Source organism: Euphorbia lathyris, chromosome 5 (genome assembly GCF_963576675.1).
Source record: "Euphorbia lathyris chromosome 5, ddEupLath1.1, whole genome shotgun sequence".
Lineage (NCBI taxonomy): Eukaryota > Viridiplantae > Streptophyta > Magnoliopsida > Malpighiales > Euphorbiaceae > Euphorbia > Euphorbia lathyris.
The window spans coordinates 21705972-21713653 of record NC_088914.1 but is presented as its reverse complement, the minus strand read 5'-3'; positions in this window follow the sequence as shown (position 1 = coordinate 21713653).

The following is a 7682-nucleotide window of genomic DNA, read 5'->3' as shown; positions in this document are numbered from 1 at the left end:
TGAAAGGTTTAGATATCTCGCTTAGCTACACTGATTTTATTGTATTTAGATCCACTGCTATAAAGCTTGGGTCTTTATCTTTTTTAATCTAGGGCAAGACAGTGCCTGATACAGTAGATGGTATGAACTCATCTGTTTCCTTTTTATTTGAACACTATTTGCAGGGATAGTAAGAATGCTTCAGTACATGGGACGGCTGACTGAAGAGATTGTCAATCGGTTCATGCCTTTAGCATATGGGAATATTTCTTTAACTTACTGAATATATATTAATGTTATGTTGGTTTGAACTGATTGGTCATGCTTTTAGAAGTGATTGTGTATGTTTGATGTACTGTTTTAGAACCTAAAACTCATTGATTTAGGAAACTAGCCTGATTTAGTATATATATTGTTATGTGGGTTTGAACTGAACGATTACATATATGTATGATATTTTGGGTGATGATGAAATGATTGGTATGAACTGATTGGTTAGATATAACTGTTTAGGAAGCTAGGACTCATAGACTTTATGTATGAATGATCATTAAGCATGTGGCTGATTAGGCATACTCTAAAGCTTTGAATGTTCATTGAGATTGGCACTGCTCTTACACCTATGAGTTATACTGCTAGAAGTGATTGAGTATGTGTATGAAACATGTTTATGTTTGATGTCTGTTGATGCTTATGTTTGAGGTGCCTAATGAGTATGTGTACGATTGTTCATTTGGGCATGTAGCTTATTAATCATGCATCAAGTATTAGAGGAACATTGTAAAAGGGTCATTAAGCATGTGGTTGATTAAGCATACTCTAAAGCTTTGAATGTTCATTGAGATTGGCACTACTCTTACACCTATGAGTTATACTGCTAGAAGTGATTGAGTATGTGTATTGTATGAAACATGTTTATGTTTGATGTTCTGTTGATGCTTATGTTTGAGGTGCCTAATGAGTATGTGTACGATTGTTCATTTGGGCATGTAGCTTATTAATCATGCATCAAGTATTAGAGGAACATTGTAAAAGGGTCATTAAGCATGTGGCTAATTAGGCATACTCTAAAGCTTTGAATGTTCATTGAGATTGGCACTACTCTTACACCTATGAGTTATACTTCTAGAAGTGATTGAGTATGTGTATGTGTATGAAACATGTTTATGTTTGATGTTCTGTTGATGCTTATGTTTGAGGTGCATAATGAGTATGTGTACGAGGAACATTATAAAAGGGTCATTGAGTATGTATGAAGCATGTACTGATGGCTTGCAAATGATAAGATATATCCATACTCTTTTTGAAATTGAACATGACCTATGATGATAAGTAAGGAATAAGTTGTCTTGAATAACTTGTTATAGCATGTTAGAAATACTCTTAAAGCTGAAAATGTTATGAACTCAACTGGCTCATTTTTATTTGAAATGATAAGTAAGGATTCTGAATGCAATTCGTTTATGAAGCATGTATGAAGCATGTATTAAAGGGTAAATTTAGGCTAATTGCATTTACTGATATGGCTTGCAAATGATATGATATATTTTGATTAGATAGAATATACATATACATACGAACTGAATAACAAGCTCTACATAAATGGTTATGTATGTGCATTGGCCATACTCTTATTATGTTCCTTTCCACTCGGTTTGATATCGTAACAACAACATTAAACATGGTGATAGGTTTATGATGCATTCAGCACAAACAAAGTCCCTTGTTTTGTCAGCATTATAAACCTCATTACCAAGTTTAGAGTACCATGAGTACAACCCAAGTGGAAAGAGCATTGTAAAAGAGTCAGTTTAGTCTACTTGCACATACATACAAACTGAATAGCAAAGCTCTACGTTATATTACAAAAGGGGGGATGAGTGTTGCCTTTCGGTTGTAATTGATGGTCCAAAGCTCCTTAGCTGTTCTGACTAGTGAAAGGAAATTTGGAATTGGAATGAGAACCACTTTTGGAGCTCACATTGCCTTTCGATTCTCCTTTCACTTAGTTAGGACAGCTTAGGATATTTGAACACCCTTCATATTCAGCACAAACCGAGTCTCTTGTGGTCACAGCATCATAACCCTCATTACCAAGTGGAAGGAGCATTATAAAAAGGGTCAGTTTAGGAGCACAAAGCTCTACGTTATATATTACAAAAGGGGGGGAATTAAAGGTCCAAAGCTCCTTAACTATTTTGACTAAAGAAAGGAAATTTGGAATTGGAATGAGAACCACATTTGGAGCTCACATTGCCTTCCGATTCTCCCTTAGCCAAGATAGTTTAGGAGATTTGGACACCCTCATATGTGTTGGTCCCGTGTGATTAGTTCCAAGGGGGGGGGGGTTAGGAACTAATGTAACTTTTTCGTTTAATAATGCTGACCTAATCAATTCTTTAAATTACTTAACTCAGTTTTGGTCAGCACGACCGAGAGATGTAAGACAGCTTTAGTCAGAGACTGACTAGAACTGTTTTACTTGTGAGTTGGGAATTAACACTTAAGGTCAGCTTCCAACTCAGCACTCTGATTACTCAGTGCCAGCTTATACAATTTATATCCTGAGTAATTTAAGCAAACAACACATACATATATATTGAGAGAAAGGGTTAGAAATTACTCAGCAGATTTATCCTGGTTCAGCCTCACCGCCTACGTCCAGTCCCCAGAGTCCTTCTGGGCTTTTTAATCCAATACTGAGCTCTTTAAAGGTAGAGCACAAAACGTTTACAAGGCAGTTGAATATGCAATAGTACCTTCCTCTATTCGTCTACTCAACTCCTACTGAGCGCTATAACCGAACACTCAGATTTTTCTCTACTGCTGAGTACTAAAACCGAGTACTCAGCACCACTCTCTCAATCTTTTACAATTGATACAAATCTGTTCTTTCTAGATGAAGAACACTTTAGATGAAAACAAATTCAATCTAGCTTTTACACAGCGATAGAAATTTGGTGTAAGATCTTCTATTATGTTTTAATGTGCTTTGTATGTATGCTCTTTTTCTTTTTGTACTTCAGCAAAGGATCCAAGTGAAGCACTTGTCCTTTTATAATGAATTCCTGATGTGGCAATCATTTGAATCTGGAAGTATCCGTTGAATTCAAACGGCTCCTTGCGTCATTCACTGGTCAGCATACAGATGTAGCAGGCCAATCCTGTCTTCTGAAATTAGCAGGCATCATGCTTGTCTTCTTCTGCTAGGTTCATCTTCTAGCGCTAGTTTTGTCTTTTAGCTAACGGCCAGTTGACCCATGCATCTCGAAACTGTCTCCGTGCGTAATTCCAAAGTTTCTGTATTGGTGTAGACAGTTGTCGGATCTTGTCTTTTTGCAAACGGATCATTCGCGCTGTCCTGACGAGCACTTAGCTTGACTTTATTGACGTTGCCTTTGTTCTTTGTCTCTGGCGAGGCTGAGTCATATTCTACTCAGATTCTTCAGTCAGCTTCGTCTTCAAGCTTTAGTTTAGAGGAAGACTTCTCTTCTTTGATGCTGAGTTGTGTTCCACTCAGCTTCTTTGGCCAGCTTCATCTTTCTTGTTAGTTCTGAAGATGACTTTTCTTCTATTATGCTGAGTTCTTTTCTACTCAGCTTCTGTGCTGTATGCTGACTTCATTCTGTCGTACTTTTTATTTCTGTTCACTTATAATTATACTCAACATTGAACAAATACATTAGTACAATTAAATCAAAGCACTTAAATTTAATTGCCCCTTAATCATGGATTAACTTTAAATAATTTTGTCAAATCAAAATCATGTGGAAAGGTGTTTCAATAATATGCACTTTGCATACTCCTCAGTCCATATCCGGGGCGATCCCCTCATACTCTTCCCTGTTGCTGTGGTATTGCTCAGAAACTGCTTCTTGCCCAGGAAATGGCTCCTCACTGTGGGGCTGTAGAAGTAGATCATATATGTGTCACAGACACTACAAAATGCATAGAATAATTAGAACAAAAATATGATGTTGTATGTTTATCAAATGAAATAGATAAATGGTTGCATTATACCGTGGCAGTGGAAAAGCGATGGTCATTAAGGATACAGGGAAGATGAATCGACCCATGAGTATCCACGTTAGGATGATATATCCTATTCCGGAACCAAAAGTGAGAATAAGAGGAGAGCTCTATTAGTGTATGTTTCATATAGGGGATTATATCTTACTGATTTGAGTTAATATTACTCTTGCAGGTCTGTTTGGGAAATCTGGATGGTATCTGATTCTGATTTCAAATACACCCCTTTCATATGGGGTGTATTGGGGGCCTTCCATTCTGATCGACCATTGGAAGAAGTTACCATCGAGAGGACCTGTACGTTATCATCCAAGAAGAATCATTAGAAATACATAGAAGAAACCAGGAAGGGTTACAGAACAACTATGGATTGACATACGTACCATTGATGGCCAGAAGCCACCCTGGGTTCTCATCGTACAACTTAGTCAAGTCAGCAATTATTTCTCCTGGAGTTTCAATAAGGGGATCCATTGTTGGTAAGTTTTCTGGCTGTTGAAGGTATGATTCTGAATTATGATGCATATATTTATAGTGATATGATTGTGGTAAGTGAAAGGCCGTGTTAGGGGAAGGGTCACGTAATTACTACTGAGTTTAGGGTTGTGTGTAATATTAATGACCTGCTTGGCTTTTGCAGATAGCAAGACCTTTGGGATTATAGGCCTAATTATTACTCCAAGATATGGATTGACTTATAGAAGATATGGATTGACGTTAGGCACAAATGTATTGGTTATTATTTTGGTGTTTTAATTCAGAAATGTATTGATATGGATTGACGTTAGGCACAAATGTAATCATATTATGAGTATTGGTCTCCAATAAAATTAAAACCATTGACATACAGAATTTCATCTTCATATTTTAGAATGTTTCTGTATTCAGGTATAAAAACCAGAAATTCAAACAAAGAAGAAGGCATAAAGTGACATTTTAATTTTTAAAAATGTCATCTAAACAGGCTATAACGTCAGAAATTATTATACGAACTGTCATCTAAACAGGATATAACATCAGAAATTATTATACGAACTGTCATCTCAAATTGAATATGCCAATTTCCCACACGCTAACCTGACGGTTTTAATTGTAAAAATGTCATTTGATGACATTAAAGGTGACGGCAGTAATAAATAAGCTACATCGTAACAATGGTAAAATGACAGTAAGAAAATAGGCTAATGTCATGTGTGATGACGAAACATGACAGAACCTGACCATCGTCTGAAGGTGCAATAGACGACAGCGAGCCCCGTGACAGATTTATATCTTGCGGGACGACAGTTTTTAACCGTCGTCTGAAGAGGGTTTTGCCGTAGTGAAAGTAAGTTCATCCAATGGTGGTAAAAACAAAGTAAAACTTACTTTGTCAAAAACAAAGTAAGCATAGCCTAACCCTGGATTAGTTAAGGTAAGAATGTAAATAATTAGTGAAAAGGTTTTCTAAAATAAGGAGAAAAAATAAATAGATAAAGTATATATTATTATTATTATTTTTAACTCCTACAAATAAATGCATAGGAGAAATAATTATTTATAGGTGAATTATGGAGGGAATCTTCCCTCCAAAAATCTCCTACTACATTTTACGTTATGTAGGAGATTCCTATAGAACATGTTTATAGGAGGAAGTATAGTTGTTTCCTATAGGGGGCCCTAAATTGTAAATTTTATATTAAAAGGGCTCTTACTACTTATTTTGCCTAGAGCCCCTTAATTATCAGGATCGGCCTTGACGAAGGATCGACTAAACGTTGATAATCTACGAAACGGTACAATTTTACTTAAAAATGCACAAAACAATCCTATACAATGTAATTTTGGGATGTAAAATCAATAAAGTACTTAAATGAAGAGTTTGGATTTAGAATTGATGCATAAAATTGAAGAAAAGAGAGAGAAAAAAAAAAAGAAAGAAGAGGAAGAAGAAATGAGTAAGTGTTACATATATATATAAACGGGGCGTTTGTTAGAAGGGATTCAGGAGGTGAGATAGGGATAAAAAACATGAGATAAGTTATCCCTTGTTTGTTTAAGAGATAGAAGAGTGAGACAGATGAGGGATAAGCCTCTTATCCCTCGAATCCTATATTTAAGAGGGGGGTAGTATAAGGAGGTGGGATAAGCTCCTGGGATTTTAATAGGATGGAAAAGTTCATCTTATCCCTCAATTTAATGTTATATAGTTTAAATAAGGTTAAAATAGCAAAATGTATTATTTTATGTGGATTACTAAACCCAGCCATGAATTCCCACCTCTAGCCCCATGAAAAGACCAAACTACCCTTTACCCAAAATTTGAAAAAACACAAAACCTCTCAAATACCCTACACACTCTTTGATCAAATCCGGACTAATTTGTGAACCAAAACATGTAGTGTAACAACAACCGTAAAGGGAAAGCGAAAATAATAAGATTTACCGTTTTTGTTTTTTGATTTAAGCTTAAAAATTGAATCTGTGGGTGATTTTTTAAAAACGCCGGAATCGCAGTCGGGCGTATGAACATCACGCCCGACCTACGGTTCCGGCGTATGAATATCACGCCCGACCTGTGGTTCGGGCGTGAGGCTATCACGCCTGACCTATGGTTTGGGCGTGATGTTCATACGCCCGCACCATAGGTCGGACGTGATGTTCATACGCCCGACCTATGGTTCGGGCGTGATGTTCATACGCCCGATGGGTTTTAATTAATTTAATTAATTTTTTGTAATTTTTAGTTTGTTTAATTTAGTTTAACTAAATTTTTAAGTTGTAAATTTTAGTTGTTGTAAATTTCATTTTGTTTAATTTAGTTTAACTAAATTTTTAAGTTGTAAATTTTAGTTGTTGTAAATTTCATTTTGTTTAATTTAGTTTAACTAAATCTTTATTTTGTTAATTTTAGTTAAATTTTTATTTTGTTAATTCAGGTATTTACGGGTTAAATTCAATAGCGGACTAATTTTTTTACGGGTTTAATTCAACAGCGGACTAATTTTTTTTACGTAACAGGTATTTACGGATTTAATTCAATAGCGGACTAGCTATTTTTTTTGCGCTCCCGACACGCGGGCGTGTGCCTATCACGCCTCACCTTGTGGTCGGGCGTAATAGCCCCACGTCTCACCATGTGGTCGGGCGTGTAGCGATCACGCCCGACCACACGGTGAGGCGTGGGGCTATCACGCCCGATCACAAGGTGAGGCGTGATAGGCACACGCCCGCGTGTCGGGAGAGCAAAAAAAATAGCTTTTTTCCTCCCCAAAACCCATGAAAGGGTATTTTCGTCCTTTCACGGGGCTATGGGTGGGAATTTGGGGCTGGATTTAACAACACCCTATTTTATCCTTATCCTTATCCCACGTATCAAACATTGAATAATAATTTTCGACTATCATATTTTTATCTCTATCCCAACCATTTATCCCTATCCATATCCCAATCTTTATCCTTATTCTTATCCCTCTAGAATACCAAACGTCCCGAAAGGGTATTTTGGAAAAATCCATATTGAAATATTCCAGATATACAGAATGGATGGAAATTAATCTAAATATGTAAATAGGTTTCAAAATTGGATCGGTTTTGTAATTTACTCTTAATAGATTTGTGAGTGAGGTATAGTTACATAAATGAGGCAAACAAGGTTAGAATTGGTAACAAGTTTGAGTCAACAGATTGCATGG